This window comes from Pecten maximus, chromosome 9 (genome assembly GCF_902652985.1).
Source record: "Pecten maximus chromosome 9, xPecMax1.1, whole genome shotgun sequence".
NCBI lineage: Eukaryota > Metazoa > Mollusca > Bivalvia > Pectinida > Pectinidae > Pecten > Pecten maximus.
The window spans coordinates 12,607,864-12,627,375 of NC_047023.1; the positions used below are offsets into that span (position 1 = coordinate 12,607,864).

At 32.7% G+C, this 19,512-nt stretch overlaps 1 long non-coding RNA gene across 1 annotated transcript; it reads left to right on the forward strand.

Moving 5' to 3' along the window:
- Positions 1–2,508: 2,508 nt before the first annotated feature.
- Positions 2,509–9,594, forward strand: LOC117334384. The gene is made up of 2 exons (XR_004534137.1): positions 2,509–2,639; positions 8,848–9,594. It is a non-coding gene; the product is annotated as an uncharacterized LOC117334384 (long non-coding RNA).
- The last annotated feature ends 9,918 nt before the right edge of the window (positions 9,595–19,512 follow it).

Here is a 19,512-nt window from a genome sequence, read left to right on the forward strand (position 1 = left end):
CAAAATGTACAAATAGCAAAGATTTACTGTTGGGAAATATTAGCGATTACGGATCAAATATCCATATAAAATTATTCAGGAAAATATTTCTTTTATGACCACGGAAAAAAAAACCCAAATATGTCTCAGTAATTAATTTTTCTGAGAACGTACAATTTGAGACACCAATTGTCTATGCATAAAATCTTCTATCCAATACAAACCATTTGTGTTAATTTTACAATGATGTCCTTGGATTGGACATAACTTGTGAAAATATATTTGATTTGTTAAAACGTCACATCAGGTAATCTATACAATATATTGTACCCTCTGCTAATCTGGATTAATGCAAAATATGAGCTAGATGAATCGATTATGATAATTATTTTCTGTTATCATGATATCATGTAAAATGCAGTTTTGGGAGACACATGTGCATGAAATTGATAAGGATATAACAAGATGTTGCAGGTGATCGGATAATAGTTATGTTCCTGGTGTTTTGAACCCATAAAACCACCGTAGTTGCGAAATGTAGCAAGTCTAACTAAACGATAGAATGATATAACACTATAATTATGCTCAATAAGAATCCAATGTCTATACATCGTTCTATGAATTCAAATATATCTCGAAATAATTATTTCATTTATTTCTTTGTAAGTTGTACATTAAAATGCAATACAGAAAATTAAATTATAGGAAATGAAATAATTATTTCAGGTTTAATTTTTGTTTTGCATTTAATTTCATATTTATGATAGATTTTACGTGATATTAGCTAATTCTCAAAGAGTCTAAATAAAGTGATTTCGTAATCATTTGCATCGTGAAACCGAAGAAAAACAATAAATACTCATACTTAGTAATGTCACTCAATGATCACCATATACTATAGTATCCACTCAACATAGGAGTAAAGTTTATAGTTAAAAGTATGATTTGCATTCGTTACAACTTTTGGAACATTTACTGTCCGTATACTTACTTAAAAATGTCTTACGAATCATTGTTGTCTACTTTAATATTTCAATCGGAATATTGTTTAGAAATATTAGTTGAAATTATATAAAATATACACGGTTTTCTTTTAATATTACGTCAAATATTATCAGTTTTTGATGATATTTCGTGAATTTAAATATCGACTTTATTGAATTTGCATAATTATTATTTCTGTTCTCAATGCAATATTTTCAATAAGAGGGATATTTTAAGATTCGTTAAAAATAATTGAATTACATTTAAGAAAAAGGGTTTTAAATGCAAAACATACATTTTCTCGTCATCACCAAATTATTTAATACTTTTGGGTATTTCAGGGAAGGATGTGCGCTGTGTTGTTTGGGCATACTTACCTGGTAACAGTCAGGTAAGAACACCTCAGGTGTAATTTAGTATGTACTTCCTACTCTATCTATCACCTGTCCTACTAATCACTTGCGCCTGTGATCGATACCTATTGATATCAGAGGTGCTCTTGGCTAGTTGTCTGATCATTCTGATGAGGTTACACTGGGGAATACATCGTATTATAAGGGGCCAACGGAGGGGGTTATAGAAAAATAGCCACATTGAATCTAGTTAATGGTATAGAACAAAAGAACACATTCAAAACACATTCTTTGAAACTGTTTTTATTTAAAGAAAAGCTCGATTATCTTAAACAAATAATCAAATTGTGTCATAGAAATGAAACATGAACCAAAATCAAACAATGTAAGTGTATGCTCCCCCATCACGGTTTTATGTGCTACCCAAAATTATTTTGTAAACAAAGAATAAGTAATAAGTTATATTTTCTATAATAATTAAGAGTATTGTGTAGCCTATATCTAGATAAAATGATATTGTAAAATCCCAAAAGGGCCAAATGAACTAACAAAATTCCACCAGAGTTAGATCGAAATTGTTTTGCTGATGTTCATTTTGGAATGTAATTGAATATTTGTATAGATATCATGCTCATTAGCATGTTCTTAAGCAATATAATAACGTTAGTGTATATTCCTTGCGACTTGATTTGCCAAATGAATCGTTCACCCGTTTGAAATGCTAATTCAAAATTAAAACATACCTATTTATGTAAACATGTTATTGGTGTTTACAAAGTTATAGTATCATGATAATGCATGCCTTTTGTTCCTTAAACTATACTTATATGTTACATTATATCAGTAATGAAAATTGTTAAACATTTAGACAAGTTGATCTGATAGAGTTCAAAATAGTTCGTCAATGAATATCATGATGTAATCGTTAAAATCTACATAACCAGCTTACAATCTTAGGCACATGCGATTTTACTAAGAGGAAGTATATGAAATAGGATGCTTATAAAAAAATACGTAATATTTTGTAATATTTAAACTAAGCATATCTAATCTTGGGTAAAAACTGAGGATGTCTACAAATCTATCATATTTGTCTGTCCCTAGAGGGTGTAAGGCCAGGTAGATTTTACTTATGTACCCCTCGGGGTGTACTTCCGTGTCCAGGTGTGTTATACTACCTCATCTACCTGTATATAATTAGGGTCAAATCGTAGTAAGGCATCACACCTCCAGTGGACACACAACAGGCAACATGCTCCTGTAGGTTTGCGTAGTCACCACTTTGTGAATTATCGGCTATAACGTGGATATATCTCAGATATGGTAAGTTATTATTAGCTTTAGTTTCGTATTATTGCATCCATTAATTAGTTAAGCTATTGGGCTTTACATGAAATATATCTAAATAAGTTTTTTTTCTGTCCATATGCAAAGAAGATAATCTTAAAATCAGAAACCTTATTAGAGTTTTTTTGTAAAAGAAGGGTAAAACTTTCAAGCATTTTATAAAAATCATTTTTTCTAAATATTCTTAGTACTTACTGTAAATGTTGGTGTATTCCTGAACGTCATAAGAAGTAATGTTCTATCAATATGCAAAACAAATCATGCTAAAATTAAATACATTACTAGAAGTTAATGGCAAAGAAGAGTACCGGTTTTTTTCAGCGATTTTAAAAGTATGTTTTTTCTAAATAATCTTAAATCTTACTGTAAAAGTTGAGCATTTCCTGAAAGACATTAGTAGTCTCGAAAAGGTATGAGTTACCGACAAGTTCTTCACCTATCATAACGACACCTTTTAGTACGCTAATGCTTATCCACATGAATATGAGAACGTCGAGAGGTCACCAAACGACAAGGGTTTTGGCGGGAAGTGACATTTATGACACTCGTCCCATTACACGGTTAAATTCACAAAGAGTGCCGACTGAAGGTGTAATATAAGGTCGCGTCAATTCCGAACTCTACACATAAAATTATTCGGCATGACCAGTTATCTTCATTATTCTCTTACGTTCTCCTTTTCATTCATCGCCTTGCTTTATAAAGGTGAGGGAGTGAACAATGTTAATGTATATAATTGTTTAGAATTGTTCACAACAGGAATGTAAATATCTTAAAGACAAAAGCTGCAGCATTTTTTATAATAACTTTGATAGATTTTCTTAAATGACAATTTTTCATTTAGTATACCCAATTGCGAGTAAATATAGCATCTGAATTATTTAAGAAAATCCTTCCCTGATACGTTAAAATTGATTAAATGTTAATTCAAATTCCACATTCCCCATCTGCTGTATTTTAGATTGGTGTGATAAATATTAAGTTGAAAGATAGGGAAGTAACTATATTGTACGTTATAATGATTAATATTGATGATAGTGTTGCTATTGAATAATATCTAACCATCTAGTTAGCAATAATTAAAAAAAAGTATTTATTGATTTTATAGAAAACAAATTTTCAATTTATGTGTGTTAAATTGTATAATTACTTACTGACCATATTTCAAACAATACAACAATTAACTGTGAATTTCCATACAAGTAAACATTATACATGTAGGTAGGCAACATGTTTCTCGTAACAGATATTCCTTAGACCAACCTCTATGTATTCCTTAAGGGTGCAACTAGGTATAACACTCCCTTCAGTGTCGCCATAGGGATATTCACGAATCGTACGCGCTTGAGTGAGTACTCCTTACAACGCCTGATTTAACAGTGTTTTCCCCTCCAGCTTATCATAAAACTAATTCAAAATTCATTGACTATTGTTAACCCCGGTTTTTATGTCCGGGACATACGCCCGCTATATTTGACCTGGCTTTTAAACTGTGACTTCCAATGACCATTTCAGGCACCAGATGACAGTGACAATAGTTAATCAAGATTTTCATTGGCTATGCACTCGTAGACCCTTCTAGCTAGCTTCTGACCTGATAACATTACATTATTGTCTCTGTCGATGCTGCTACTAATACTACTGCCTGATACTCCTAATATCAATATGCAAATTTTATCTGTGTGTATATAAGACTTGCTTTCAAGGAGAAAAGCTATCGTTATAATATGGCAGCGACTCAGGATATTTTGTTAAAGAAACTCATGTTCTTTTAAGTAATAATTATCCCTAGGGTACCTCTTTAGATTTAATTGTTCCTTAGTGGTTTATTTTCAAACAAGAACAGCTGTCTTGTCAAGCTGCAATATTTGTCAATTTTCAATCAGCATTTTGCAGTAAAAATCATTCTTCTTTTTATACTATTTTCGGAAGTCTTCACTTCATATAAAAACGATCTGATAATTTTACCAGACGTTAAGACATATGTTTTATAGACATTTCACACTTTCCCTGCTGTGTTTGAACTTTAGCTTTGTTTATTTCAGTTTTAACCTTTCTTAAGTACAACTTGGATAGCTAATGTTTCTAGATAGTGTATTTGTATATTTATAAATTATCCATGTCTCTGACGTTTTGTAGTCCATTGCTATAGCTAACACCCTAAAACGTGAATTTTATATTCTATTGCCTAATTAAATTCAGTTGACGCGGATATTTTATAATGATTTCAATAGATCCCTGCCATCCATTCACTTGAAATGACAGATGAAATGTTCTTCAATAATGCCATAGAAGATATTTTTTTGACATAATCGTACATATGCGTAGTTTAACTACCTCACACTCGTAGGCCAGAACCGCTAGACAGGGAGGTCCCGTGTCTTTCAGATAGGCGTTTAATTCCATGGGGGCATTCTGTACAGTCAAATACTTCTGCTCTCGTCCAATGCTTATATGAGAAGTTTCATGCAAATAATGCAATACCCTCTCTCTTGTGCACAACACATGTGTACAAATGTTTGGCTGGCTGCGTAATGGAACACGATTAATAGTTCTATTAACGAGTATGGTAACAATGCAAATGTGTGTGTGGTTCAGTAATAGCGATTTGTGCTAGTTAGTAATCGTGACAAAGAGACAAGGAAGTTTTTCATAAAAAGTACTGCTCAGTTGGAGGTTCATTAGTAATTTGAGTGTTTGTCTAAAATGTAATTGTGCAAAATTCCGGAAAAAAATCATGACAGACATAAATTATCATACTGGGTTCAAAGTTGACTGCAACAGCATTGTAACCAGGATTGATTTGAAACCTACGTAAAGTAGCCATTGTCAATGAAAACCGCGAAGTAAATTAGGAACAATTTGGAGGTGCGTAGAGAGGGGAATAATGAGGAAAGTGAAATTCGTTTTTTTTTTATATAGTACCAATTAAGTAATTGTAATGTATTTAGAAAGGAAAATCAAAATGAGCATCAGATAAGGTCAACGTTTTGTTAACTAAACCGACCACAACAGAGTGATTGTACCGTCCTAAATTATACAAGTACACCCAATATAATACTCTACTATGGTATCATATAATTCAAACTTTCAGATAGACCCGATAGGTTTAGTGTGAAATGTTTAGCATTTCCTTTAACCCATATGAGGAACCAAGGTACAAATCTAAAGGGATATTAATTCTTATTCAGGATATACAAACATTACTTTAATCAGTTCTTGTAGGTTTAATTAAACTCACTGAGGCGTCCCCTCCAGTAAGTAGACCTAAACATTACATGGGAATTTTATACTTACACCTATGGGATTACAATCACAGCGTTGGGCTTAAATTCCAACACCATTGTAAACTATGCTAGATTAAAATGTTAAACCAACCAAATACTGATAGTAGTTGTAAGAAAATGTAAGCATTAACGTATACTAATATCATGATATATAAAACCCTTTAAATTTAGTTGTGTATAAGAGTAAGTGTGCATTTGTCTGTGTGTATGTTTTCAATATCAAACCTGTTTGAAATTATTGTGTTATGAAACAAATCCATTTGAATGAGAGATGATCTTTTTTTATTGCATATCTCTTTCTTCCAGAGTTTTCTCTGTCTATTAATGTAGGATATACCTGTTAATGATATATTTATAAAAGTTTATAAAGTTTAGGGTTTCTACATATAAATTACCAAATACTGTGAGTCACCACCCTTGAATGATACTAGATAAAATGTAATGTATAAGTTGGTTAGAATACATTAAGGGTACTCATACTCATTAGCGTGATTTTAATGTCGACCAGAAATATGGAAGAAGGTGTGATGGTATCACCTTTATGTATGTGTACGCGTTTTAAAAGGTCTATATAGGTTTAAGAGGCCCCCGGGGTGTGCTGTCTTCTATCGCAACTGTGTGGTTGGATCTCGTCGTGTCATATGTATGTGATATTCTCTCCCTGAACATTTTCCAGATAACAAATTACTTCAAATGACTGCTCTCTTCCCCCGGGATACCATTCAGTTTTACAATACTTATTGCTATCTACATACATACCTATTCATGTCCTGTCTCCACATTAATTGGTTTGTGAAAGCCTAAAGACTAACGGACAAAATTTGAAATTTCCTTCGTTTTGTAAAATTATAATATTCGTTGCTCGTGATATGACGAATTGCATTATAATCATTTTCATAATGACATTTTAAATCAAAAATATTAACATGAGTATAAACAATATATTAAGATCTATATCTTGTTTCCTTTTTTACAAGATAATATTAGTATGTCATTCAGTATATTGTGTCCTGCTATATATATATTCTTAATGATTTATAACATGCTAATATAACTATAGCAGTCTTTTATGATTTTATCGGCCGGACTCAACTGAGAATGTTGCTGATATTGATTATTTTAATAATTTGTGAGTCCAGCCTCACTTCGGAAGAGTCATTAAACTCACGCTATGAATTATATAGGATTTAGCTGATGGTATAACGGGCATTAGTTCCACATTATTTACGTATTTTGTGTTATTCAAAACAGGGATTCATTTTATTTGCATATTTTCTGTAAATATCGAGGTTTAAAATGACAAGAGTGCATTGAAATAAGTAAAGAAAAATATACTATAAGTTCAAGATTTATCATGGCAATTTTGAAAGTGAAGGCTTTGCTACTATCTAAATCAAATTATATCTTCAATTTTGACACCTTTGTACTATACACTGAATATGCTTTTATTTCACGTAATGATAGGAAAAAACCTGTCGCTTTGTACGCGTCATTTCAAAAGAAGTAAACCATTAAGTGTTATTTAAATTCAATTAAATCGAGATAAAATTGACAAGAAATATTATGAACATTTTGAATAGCTTAGATTTAGGGTAGAGAAAAGTCCTGTTCAAACGTGTCCAGGTAACATTTAAAAGTCACTTTTAAAAGACTGCAATGCAAATCCACCGGGATGTATTCTAATATTACTCTTTTAACTTTTTAAAGATTCGTTGAGACGTAGCGAGTTTTAATGGCGAGATCAAGCGATTCGTTGCTTTCTAAATAATTCTTTCTAAAAGCAGCACAGAGTTATTCTAAATGTGAAATACGCCAGAGGTGATTTATTTATGGTTTGTCATCAAGATCCCCTATATGCCGGACACGATCTTTTATACGAAATATACTTAAACAGGACTAAACACAAAATTTTGTAAAATCATCTTATATTTTTATATACACAACCGATAAGTATGTGTGTGTATGTATGTGTGCGTTCATGTTCGTTTAATTCCTCAAACATCATTTGTCTGTTCATTGAACCATGTCAATTTCTAAATAGGTCACAATTGAGTGAGCATAGTTGTACCTTGAGTAATTGCTCCCAAGCTTATCGATATATTGAAGTGAAAGAAACCCTCAACCATAGCAATCAATGCATCTATGCGGACAGGAGTGTTCAAGTCATTTCAGTGTTGTATGTTGACCGACTGGTTCTGTCATGTCGGCGATACACTCAGTGTACACCGGCCACGTAGCCGACTCTCGGAATATACGCATGTGTGTTAAAATGTGTTCATTAGGCTATTCACCACCAGAGGGAAATATCTATGTGACTCTGACACACCAAATCATTCCAGAAGGAAATATCTGATAGACGTTGTCATACATACGGGGTAGACAAGGATAATTTGACTTATCAGAACTTGTGACTAGTGAAATCACTTCATTTTCAACGATGTAGGATTATCCGATAACATCTGGGAATGGATTTCATGTTTAACATTCATTTGCAAGTATGTTTTGATTTGTATTTATATGTATCCGGATGGTAGTTAGGAATATATGATAAAATTACTTGACACGCAACCAGTAATCGTATCCCCTATCATTAATCGACTGAGCTACTATGTGGGGATATTTTTAGTAATCAATACATTTTATATAACTATTAATTAAAGCTATTATCAAAAATTTAATTGCTTGTATAAACTAGATCTTCCGACAATTGATCCTTGTAGCAGACAATTACTGTCAAATCGTCAATGACTTGAATGTAAGCATTCAATATTACAATATCCTGTTTAGATGACGGTAGTAGGAATAACGGAACGTGCCAGCGTATATGTAATCTAACAATATCAAGGTAAAGCAGGCTGAACTCTAAATAAATATTTTTCGCTTTTTTATATTCACAGATTTCCATTGGTGCATCAGAGTGGAACTACAACTCGGAAGTTTGTGAACACAATAACGGATACAAAGAATTCCTACACAAGATGATTTCCGAAGAGAAATTTGTGAATACAATACCGGATACAAAGAATTCCTACACAGGATGATTTCCGAATAGAATCCTCGTAATGGAAGGATATTTACTGCTACAAGGGGAAGGAAAACAGAAGAAGGATTCCGAAGAAGACGGCCCTAGTTTTGTCTTTGGTTATCTAGCTGTATGATTGTATCTGATATATCATAAAGCTAGGTTACCAAAGGCAAAAATGGTGGTCCAATCCTGCTCTTCAATTTCATTGGACGCATCAGCACTTTTCTTTCCTAACCAACAATGTTTTCTATATAGATATTATATTATGTCATGCTTGAACTGTATAACTTAACCCTTTTCTAATGACTGTTCATTCATAGCTGTTGTTTTGGGCTTCAAGTTATTTCTTGGAGGTATTGCTATGAAGCCTTCGTTATGTTGTCTATATTTCATTTTAGTTATAATATTTAAGGGGTAGCGTAATCACGATAAAGTTGGACAATTATTTATTCAGCAATATGTGATATTATCTTTAGCCATATTCTACCCTTGGGCTTCATCGTTATGAGGCATTGATTGCTTTGGCTGTTTAAGGTAAGTATTGATTTGTACAAATTCAATGAATGGCTTCGTTTTAAACTTGAACGCAGAATTTCAATAAAATATTTTAATGATGATATAAATTGTTGATTTTGTTTATTACAGCTGTATATTCTGTGATGCAATGCATGGTCATCAAAAATGTACTTTTCTCTTTATGGTGAATCCGATATAAGATAAAAGTACATTTCCACAACATTTGACAACACAACGCAATTTGCATTTTATTTTCAAATACGTGCAATTAAACATTATCAATCTGTCTAAACGGAATGCAGACGAAGAGTTAGTCAATAGGCTTCACTTGCTCACAGGTCGGCAAGCTTAGCAAAGCACAAAGACAACTTAAATGTCTAAAATATTCAGTAGGTCCGCATTCATAAAACCGTACTCATCCTCATACCTCAGGTATTTTCAATGATAAATATGATATATGAAAAAATTTTTTCTTCAAAAATTTGAAAGAATTTCGGGGAAAAAATTCTAATGAGATACTACTTTGGTTGGATAGGTTTTTCTTTTATCTGTTTTTTTCACGGCATACTTTTACAATATTCAGCGAGTGGCTTGAGCGCAGATTTCGTGCTTGAGCATGGGAATACTTTCATGAATACAGGTGGGCCCTCAGATGATTCCTTGAAGAGGATATCAATTATTCCTAGATATTTTCCCTTTCGTGAAGATAACAATTAACTGTATTGAAGACTCTGCTAAGCAATAAAAATGGACCCTAGTACTACATCTGTACATTGCTAACAATAGTTTTACCTTTATGATTAATGAATATTATGTATATTGAGGGATTTAAATAGTTCAAATTACTGTGAAAATCGAATAACTCTTAAAACAAATAAGCATAATGCTGAAGATAATATATTTGGTTTCTTGATGAATAAAACATATAAACTGGAGAAAAAAACATGTTGCTACATCCATTGAATAATAATGGAAATTAGCATTGATACCGCATAGGGAGTATATTCATCTCATTACGAAACATTTGGTTCTTATGAACACTTCAAATCTAACTACCATTTGAGAAAAAAAGATGTCATATTGCTACATCATAAAACGAAAAACATAAATTGGTCGTGTGATTTCACTGAGTACAACTTCTATTCCCTTTTTTTATACTTTACCATGTTTTGTGATTCGTCAAATTAGTGTTAATATTACAAAATTTTATTTCTGTGTAGACAAACTTATTCATTTTCCCGGTAAACATTTACAAATATGACTGGAGTGTTTATAATTACTTCGTTCTTAATTATCACAATTAGTTTTAAAAAAACTCAATACACTTAGGAGAACAATGACATTTGTATTATGTTACACACCAGACATAGACAAAGGAGGGAAACCACAATATATGTAATGGAATATAATGATAAATAAGTAAACTGTATGAATTGTTTTATTTATAACAATTATGGTACATTATAAGTCTGTTTATAATTATACCTCCCATACACCCACCCACACCCACACCTCCACACCTCCACACCCTCCACACCCACCACACCAACAACACCCCCCCCCCCCCACTCACCCCCCCCCCCCCCACACACACACACCCCACACACCAACAACACCAACAACACCCCCCCCCCACTCACCCCCCCCACCCCCACCCCCACACACCCACACCTCCACACCCTTCTCACTACGTGTTATGGCTATAGCGCACTGTCTGAAATAGCGTTTTTGTATGTCCCTCGTGTTAATGTTTTCAATATACATCAAACGTAGAAGATTAAACAGAAGTATACATTTTATACGTATAACACTTCAGATGACTACGTTAGGTACATCAATCATCTTTAACAATACTCATTGTATATCGAAGTCAAACAAAGCCGATCTCTCGGATTCGTATTTACATGAATAAATTTAATATTTTCAGTATGGAAACAAAGCTCTTAGGTGTTATTCGGTAATGTATTCCGGAAATTTTATCATATCATTCATGCATTGTTTTGATAAATTATGCGAAAAAATTCAGAAGTAAAAGAATTTAAAAGGTTAAAATGTATGTATAAAAACACATCATTTTATGTAACCTCTTTTAAACCGTTGCTACAGACATGCAAATGTATTCATGTACAATATCAAAGTAGAGTCCCATTATTATTCAAATGCTAAAATGCAAACGAATTAGGCACAATGAAACTAAGGAGTATGAAGCAAATAAATATCTATTCTTGATGGGGGCCTAGTTTAAATGGTGTTAATGAACGTAAATGAGTTAGGATTGAATGATTGACAGTCGCATAATTAGCGTCGTTGATTTGAATGCAATACTAGGGTACAGACAAAGTTTAGGACTCGTCAGGAATGCAAGGACAAAATACTTGATATAAGACTTATCATAAATCTGTCCTTCTAGGACTCGTCAGGAATGTTAGAACCAAATACTTAATATAAGACTGTATCATACAGTTGCCCGTTTAGGACTGGTCAGTGATGTTCGGACCAGTAATTGATATGAGACTGTCATTCTAGGACTCGTCAGTGATGTTAGGATCAAATAATCAATATAAGACTGGACCATATATCTAGCCTTCTATGACTCGCCAGTGATATTATGACCAACTAATTAATATAGGACTGTCATTCTAGGACTCGTCAGTGATGTTAGGACCAAATAATTGATATAAAGACTGTATTATACAGCTTTCCTTCTAGGACTCGTCAGTGGTGTTTGGAGCAAGTAATTGATTTAAGACTGTATCAAACAACTGCCCTTCTAGGACTTGTCAGTGATGTTAGGACCAAATAATTGATATAGGACTCTATCAAACAGCTGTCCTTTTAGGACTTGTCAGTGATGTTAGGACCAAATAATTGATATAGGACTCTATCAAACAGCTGTCCTTTTAGGACTTGTCAGTGATATAAGTACTAAAGTGTTGAATATGAAACTAGGCCAAATAGATGTAAAGTAGCAGTGGAGGAGAGCTGATACCATAAATCCTACTATCACACTAATGGAAATAACATTTAGTGTAGCTTTCAAATGGCTTCATCACTTATAATAGGTATATCTGTAAGACGAATAAAAAGACGGTCAAAGAAGAGGTAAAAAGCTCGCTAAAATCACATTTGGAAACTCAGTTTAATGTATCGGCATAGAGACATATATGAAAAAGAACGTCGCCCATAAAAAACTGTCATGAGTGGTCGGGTAATTGAAAACTACGGTCCAAAATAAATCATTATTGTTTGCTCCATAACCATGAATAAAATGTTTTAGAGAGAGATCGTGTTCACTCAGGTTTCAGTGCTAAATGCATTATAACAGATTGTGTATAATAAACCTGAATTAATTACACCTTGTTAATTGTTTAAAGATAATACACAAAACTTGGCCCAAGATGTTTTGTGAAATAACGCTTATGTAAAATAGGAAAGATCAATGTTTATAACATATAGCGGTACATTCAGTTATAGTGTTATTGCGATCTTCGACAAAGATATATATACGAGGGCTGATTGATAAGTTGTGAGCCTCGTATTGAAGGGTTGGAATTTTTGCCGGACATATTGTATTATTTTTCAACATAATCCCCTCCAGTATCTATACACTTTTGCCATCGATGTTCAAGGGCCTCTATGCCACTTTTATAGAACTCCTTTTCTTGGCTGTTCAGAAAGTCATCCACTGTATATTAGGGTTAGGGATATGGTAAGGGAGCCTGTAAAAGCTGTTTCAGTTTTGGAAATACATGTAGATGAAAGTCTGGTGGACTGAGATTAGGTGAATGAGGCGGAGCTCAATCATTTTAAAGCCAAAATCGTGAATTGCAATGGCACTGACACACTCTTTCATCTAACCTTAACCCTAACCGATTTTTTCCATTTTGCAAAAGCCGCTTGTTTTGTTTACTTTAGAGTGCTATCTCTTCAATATAAACTAACCAAATGAGACCAATCCTTGGGTACACGGCCCTATATAGTCAGAAAATAGTTGGACTTAAAAATAACATCCTTGAGTACCTCATTCAATACGAGGCTCACAACTTATCAATCAGCCCTCGTATATATATGTACGCCGAAGTCTATTACCACTTACTTCATAATGTTTTGTCACTAAACACAGGGAAAATGATGGAAATATTTTTTTTTGGGAGAGTCTTGTAACGTCATAATATAAATGACGTCATAAGAGCAACAGTAACCTACTGTTATACAGTGTATGTACCATCGAGTTAACATATACCGACATTCAGAACTCTTAAAGCTATCTAAATGCATTCCTTATCTAATATTAGCTTTTAGATGGAACACAAAACAATATATACATGTATGTTAGAAAATACGTAAATACCATGTGCTAAATATGAGTGGCAGATCAAAATTATTCAATGTCTTAATTACATTACAAAATAAACGAACCAAATTAGCGGAGGTCCTGCTTTCAGTCGCCTAATCAGATTCATCATCACTGTGGCAATGTTGTAAACATGATTATTGTGACTTGTTTTGTATCTCATACGTTTCAGATTATATTGAAGAGGTTACCAGGAAATCAAAGTCCTTTAGCTCATCTATATGTAGGTATATTGACGATGTTTTTTTTATATTTGAATAACAAAAAACTTCATTAGCCATGTCGATCGGATATACTATGTAAAGCTTGAAATCAAGGACACAACAGGCCTTTCAACATCAGCCGCTTAACTCGATATTTACTTACATCACAACCAGGGACTGCTTATAACTAAGGTGTATGGTAGATGAGATGATTTTCAATTTCCAAATTGTTAATTTTCCATTTCTAGATAGTAACATCCACGCTTTCCATTCCTACGATGTTTACATGCCTCATCTGATTCGATATCCAAGGATTACTTCCCATGCTTACGATTACCGTACAGATGTCTACAACTGACGGACACATTAATACTAAGTTTAAAGAGATGCAGGCTTGATGAAGAAGACTATTAACAGGTTTTAATTATCGACATAATTATCTCATCTTTTCAAAAATTCTATTTACGCGTGCGATATGAAGTCAGACATGTTTGTTGACTGTTGAAATGTGGTTCTGTTGTAACCACCATGATTATCTTTTGAAAATGTGGCTTAACCCACATTTGACCTACATTTTTATGGCGGGTGTCGTCAATGAAGTAGAGGACGCTTTCTTCTTCAGGAACACCTGGTCCTATTATCCTCGTAATTTTTTTTTTTCATGGAAATTTATTCATGTTTTGTCCCAATTTTATTGATTTTGAGCTAAACCTACGATTTCGTCATTATGATGTTTTTTTCTGTCTTGTTTTTGTAGAGCAGAATATTAGAATATAATTTTGTCTGACATATACACTGTGTTATTCCATTCTCGGACCATTGTGTGAACGTGCTTACTGTTGGATAGATATGTCGATATACCGCAAGTAGTACTACATATATTTGTATAGTGTATGACTTTCCGGTCTATTGATTAGTTGAGATTTCGAACTTTGACCTGATCTACTTTTTTCTCGCGTGCTTTATATCACACAAACAGCAACCACCAGTGTAACGATGTGTGTGCCAACGATTCTCTCGATGAATTGGATATTGATGATGTATTGATCAGAATAAACAAAAAACTGTAGGGCTAGGTAACGTGAAAAAAAAATCTAGATGCTTTCAAAATGTTCTTGACCGATCGAAACAATTTTTGTCGCATAGAATCCATCTTGGTCACTATATACGATGGAACATGAAAACATTGATAACACGTTCGTCTCTCAGAAAATGTCCCAGATTTAGGATAATGAACTCCGACAGGGACAGGGATTAGTTGACATTAGTTTAGATGGATAAAATAAACTGTAGGAATTAAATTGTGGAAGACCTCTTACAACAATGCATATGTCATTCAATTGTTCCTCACCAAATCAATTTGAAAATGATGAAATATTTATAAAAGTCTAACTTTTGAATATCAATAAGAGATATTTATGTAAAATAAATAATTATAATTAAATATATTATTTACGTGTCACACATATTTTACAACATTTTTTCACAGAACTCAACAAACATATTTGTAAAACATGCCCAGCCAAATCTGACTTACGAGACACGTAAGGTCCAGAACATATTATTGTACATGAACATGCAAAATATAGAACCTATATACGAGGGTGGGAGAAGTACAAGAGTGGTTGGGCCAATCCCTACCGACAGGTTGCACAACCCCCATCCTCGTCATCACAACATCAATTTAATAAATTATAAAATACAATACTTTACAGAATATTTGTGCTAAATGCAATGATGAAGGAAGAGCGATAGTGGTTAGAGAGCCCCCTACCGACAAGTCGCCATACCATCACCAATACATCAATTGGAACACATTAATTACAGACATAATAAAATAAAATACATAATATGTAGCAATTGCATCACAGTCTACAATATTATCTCCTTTTCATAAAAAGGCGTTAGTTACATGACGCAATATCGCTACACCCCATTTGAACATGGCAGCAAACACACGTGTATCCAAACCAGGTCACAAGCACACCGTTTCTGACACAAGTTATTGCGGTAGAACGTTCAAACAGGTCACACGACACGTGGTTGTTTATATCAGGTATTCATTTTATTCTTGTTAATCAATTTTTAAAAGATGAAAAAAGAACAAAAGACACTTCCTTTAGTTCATGCGTTTGTAACTTTTAAAAACTAACTCAGTTGAAATAAATACCACGTCCAAAAACCACCAGTTGTTTCACCTCTACATATTAAAGTATGTTACATTCTGATGAACATTATTGGAAACACATTGTTATCCTCGAAAATGTCAGGAGAAACAAGAAATATCTTTAAAAAAGATAAATGGCATAGTTTTAATGCTGGTGGTTTGCTGGTGAAATAATGCGTTTCAGCTCGGATAACAAAATTATATCGGTTTGAATCATTTTTGGTGATAATAAGACTGCATTTGAATCAAAAAATTTTTTTTTATTAATGTGTCATTTGAAACGATACATCCACTTATTCAGCTTGCATTCAATCTTAACTTTGTTTCGTTTTTAACTGCATCGTTTCCTTTTTAACTGCATATCTGCATTTAGCATTTACCACTACATTGACCAATCACATACTTCATCTTGACCAGTAACGCCACCTGTCGTGTCATATCCGGGGCCAAAAGAATATTATACGGCTATGCCGAAAAATCTGAATTAATTTGAGGTACATCTTTTTATAGTTAATTCACCAATTCTATTACATGATTCACCAACACGCCTTGCTTTGCTTGTACAGCATCATCATCAAGCTCCTTACCATTACTATATCATTACAGCTAGGAAGAATGGAGATAAAGTATATACCTTTTGTTTGATTGTACAGACTTTTATCTACAACCACGGGACAACAATATGTATCGCCAGACGATATGGCTTCAGGGACATCATATGCAGAGCATCAGGTCTGTCAAGACTTTCATTCGGATACTATATATAATTCCATTTGTATTGATGTTCGGATACTTTCATGATTTTTCATTACCTTTTACGGTGTCCTCTTTTGCTTACGGCGACGAAATAAAAACCAGAAATCAAAGAACAAGACAAGCTCTGAAATAAAACAATAATTAAAAAATATGTAGAAATATTAAAATAGTCGAGTTTGGATGTTCGCAAGTGACCAGATCGCTATAGGGATAAGAACATTCACAGTTTCCTGGATTTATTAGCTTGTCTCTGTGTGTTTCAGTCGCGAGAATATTTAAGGTTTGCCACTTTTCGATATGATGTAATCAAAAGTAATGCGTTCTTGAAAATATTTTATGGATTAAAGTAGCATTACTGACGACGGTAAGGTATAAAATTTAATAAGAATATATTTGCAAAGCGCTCTAAAATGAAATAAATTATATCATTATTACTAAACAACTCTGACGTATGTTTGTATGGGTAATGCTATTTCTTTCGCGTATTTAATCGAGATAACGCTAAAGACAAGTGGTACAGTACATATCCGAGGTATTTTATACACGTGCCGATCGATCTACCAACATTGTAATGGGGGTATAAAACAATAGCCATACATCGAATGGAAAGTAGAATCGCTATGTATCGCGAGTTTGTCTTTATTTTGTCACAGAAAAGTATATTAAAATGATTCGGTAGAATTAACTGGAAATGCAATAGACATATTTAAGTTATAGTTGTTTTTATTAAAAGCCATTGGTTATATTTACATTTAGCCTTGGCTAGCGAACGAAGGCGGGTACTGACCTAATATATCTTAATACGTATTAACTTACTGGTGTGTACCTCAACTGATAGCTAAATATTTTAACTTATATTGGATATATACTGTCACATATTGATGAGGATTGATTTAAAATATATTTTTTAGAATAAAGAGGATATAGTCGCCTACTAGGTATCAGTCAATCAACCAATCAATCAATCAATCAATCAATCAAACAAAGAAACAAACAAACAATATAATTTGCAGAAAATATAATTAATGCATATATCATAGTATTATTTTTTCTGGTACGAAGCCACTGCTTAATCTATGACGTCACTTCCTACGTAATGGAATTGTATATTCGCGTCGTCGATATTTCAGATCAGTACCAATATCATTATATCACTTTTACGTATTATTGATTATATCATTTTTATTGGTGACGTCACTAGAACAAGATAACAATATATCGTCACTATGATCTTTTATTAATATACACTTTGGTTGCTAAAAAAATGTATCAATAAAAAAATATTTTGCTAAAAATTCATCAATTTTATGAATACAAAAGATATTAAAAGTTATATAAAACATCCACTGTATTAGATACATGTTTAAATTAAAATTTCTAGGGTGTGTATTTCATTAAATGTCTGGGTTTTTTTTTTTTATAAAAAACGACATATTATCAATACACACATCACTAATTTACAACAACAATAAATAAATAAAGAACCGAATAAAGGTTAGCATTATTTGATAATTAATTAAAATAATTAATTCTAATTAATATGCTACCTAATTGTTAGTATATTTACTAAATAGATACGTGCAAACCTAAAAATCATTTTCCTGCTAAAATAGATTTTGTCGGAAGCACTAAAATGACATTTGTATTCACTTAGGAGCCGAGTGGTTAAGGTGTTTATATTTGATCTATTTCAGATTTTAAAAATCAAAGCAGAAGCTCTACTAACGCTTGAAGATTGTAGTGGCGTACAGGGTTTAACTTTTGGTTTTTCTCTGTATTCGATCATAATTATCTTTTTTATCGGCGACATTACAATGTCGCCCTTATAAATTAAACATACAGCTGTAGTTACTAAACTGTAATTGGTTTTGGTTGTAAACAGGATTTCAGCTAAACAAATTTAGATTTTTGGTTGTAAAATATTTTACATATTCGTGAGAATTTGAAACCATAAACATTAAGATATGTCTTCCAGAGGGGTAATCATGTTTATATCTCTAGAGTAGTACGAACCTCGTCCTTTTATTAACAATCTCAATATATGTTTAACAAATTGAACATGTCGTTAAACAATTTACCTAACAAAATGTAGATAAACAAACGTGTACAGGACGTGTTAGAATGTCTAAAATACTAATCAATTAATATTTTAATTTGCGCCCAACTAATTCCATTGTTAGCAAAAATATATGCATTGGGAAAATTATAGATTTTTACATTCAAGCAAGACAGGTTACATAAAAGTGTTTCGATTTCGATGCATTTTATTTATTTATCTTTATTTTTTATTTATTTATTTTTATTATTTATTTATTTATTTTTATTATTTATTTATTTGTTTTTATTATTTATTTATTTTCATTACTTATTTAATTTTATCTATGATTGACTGTTTCCAGTCAACAACAGTAAATAACTATTCTGCTTCATCGCGTCTTTGGTTCATTATACGCACTGAGCAGAAAATAAATTCTAGTGATACTTTACGTTTGATATAGTAGTCGTAGAGATGTAGATCTAAATAGGAAACGCCACAAGAAA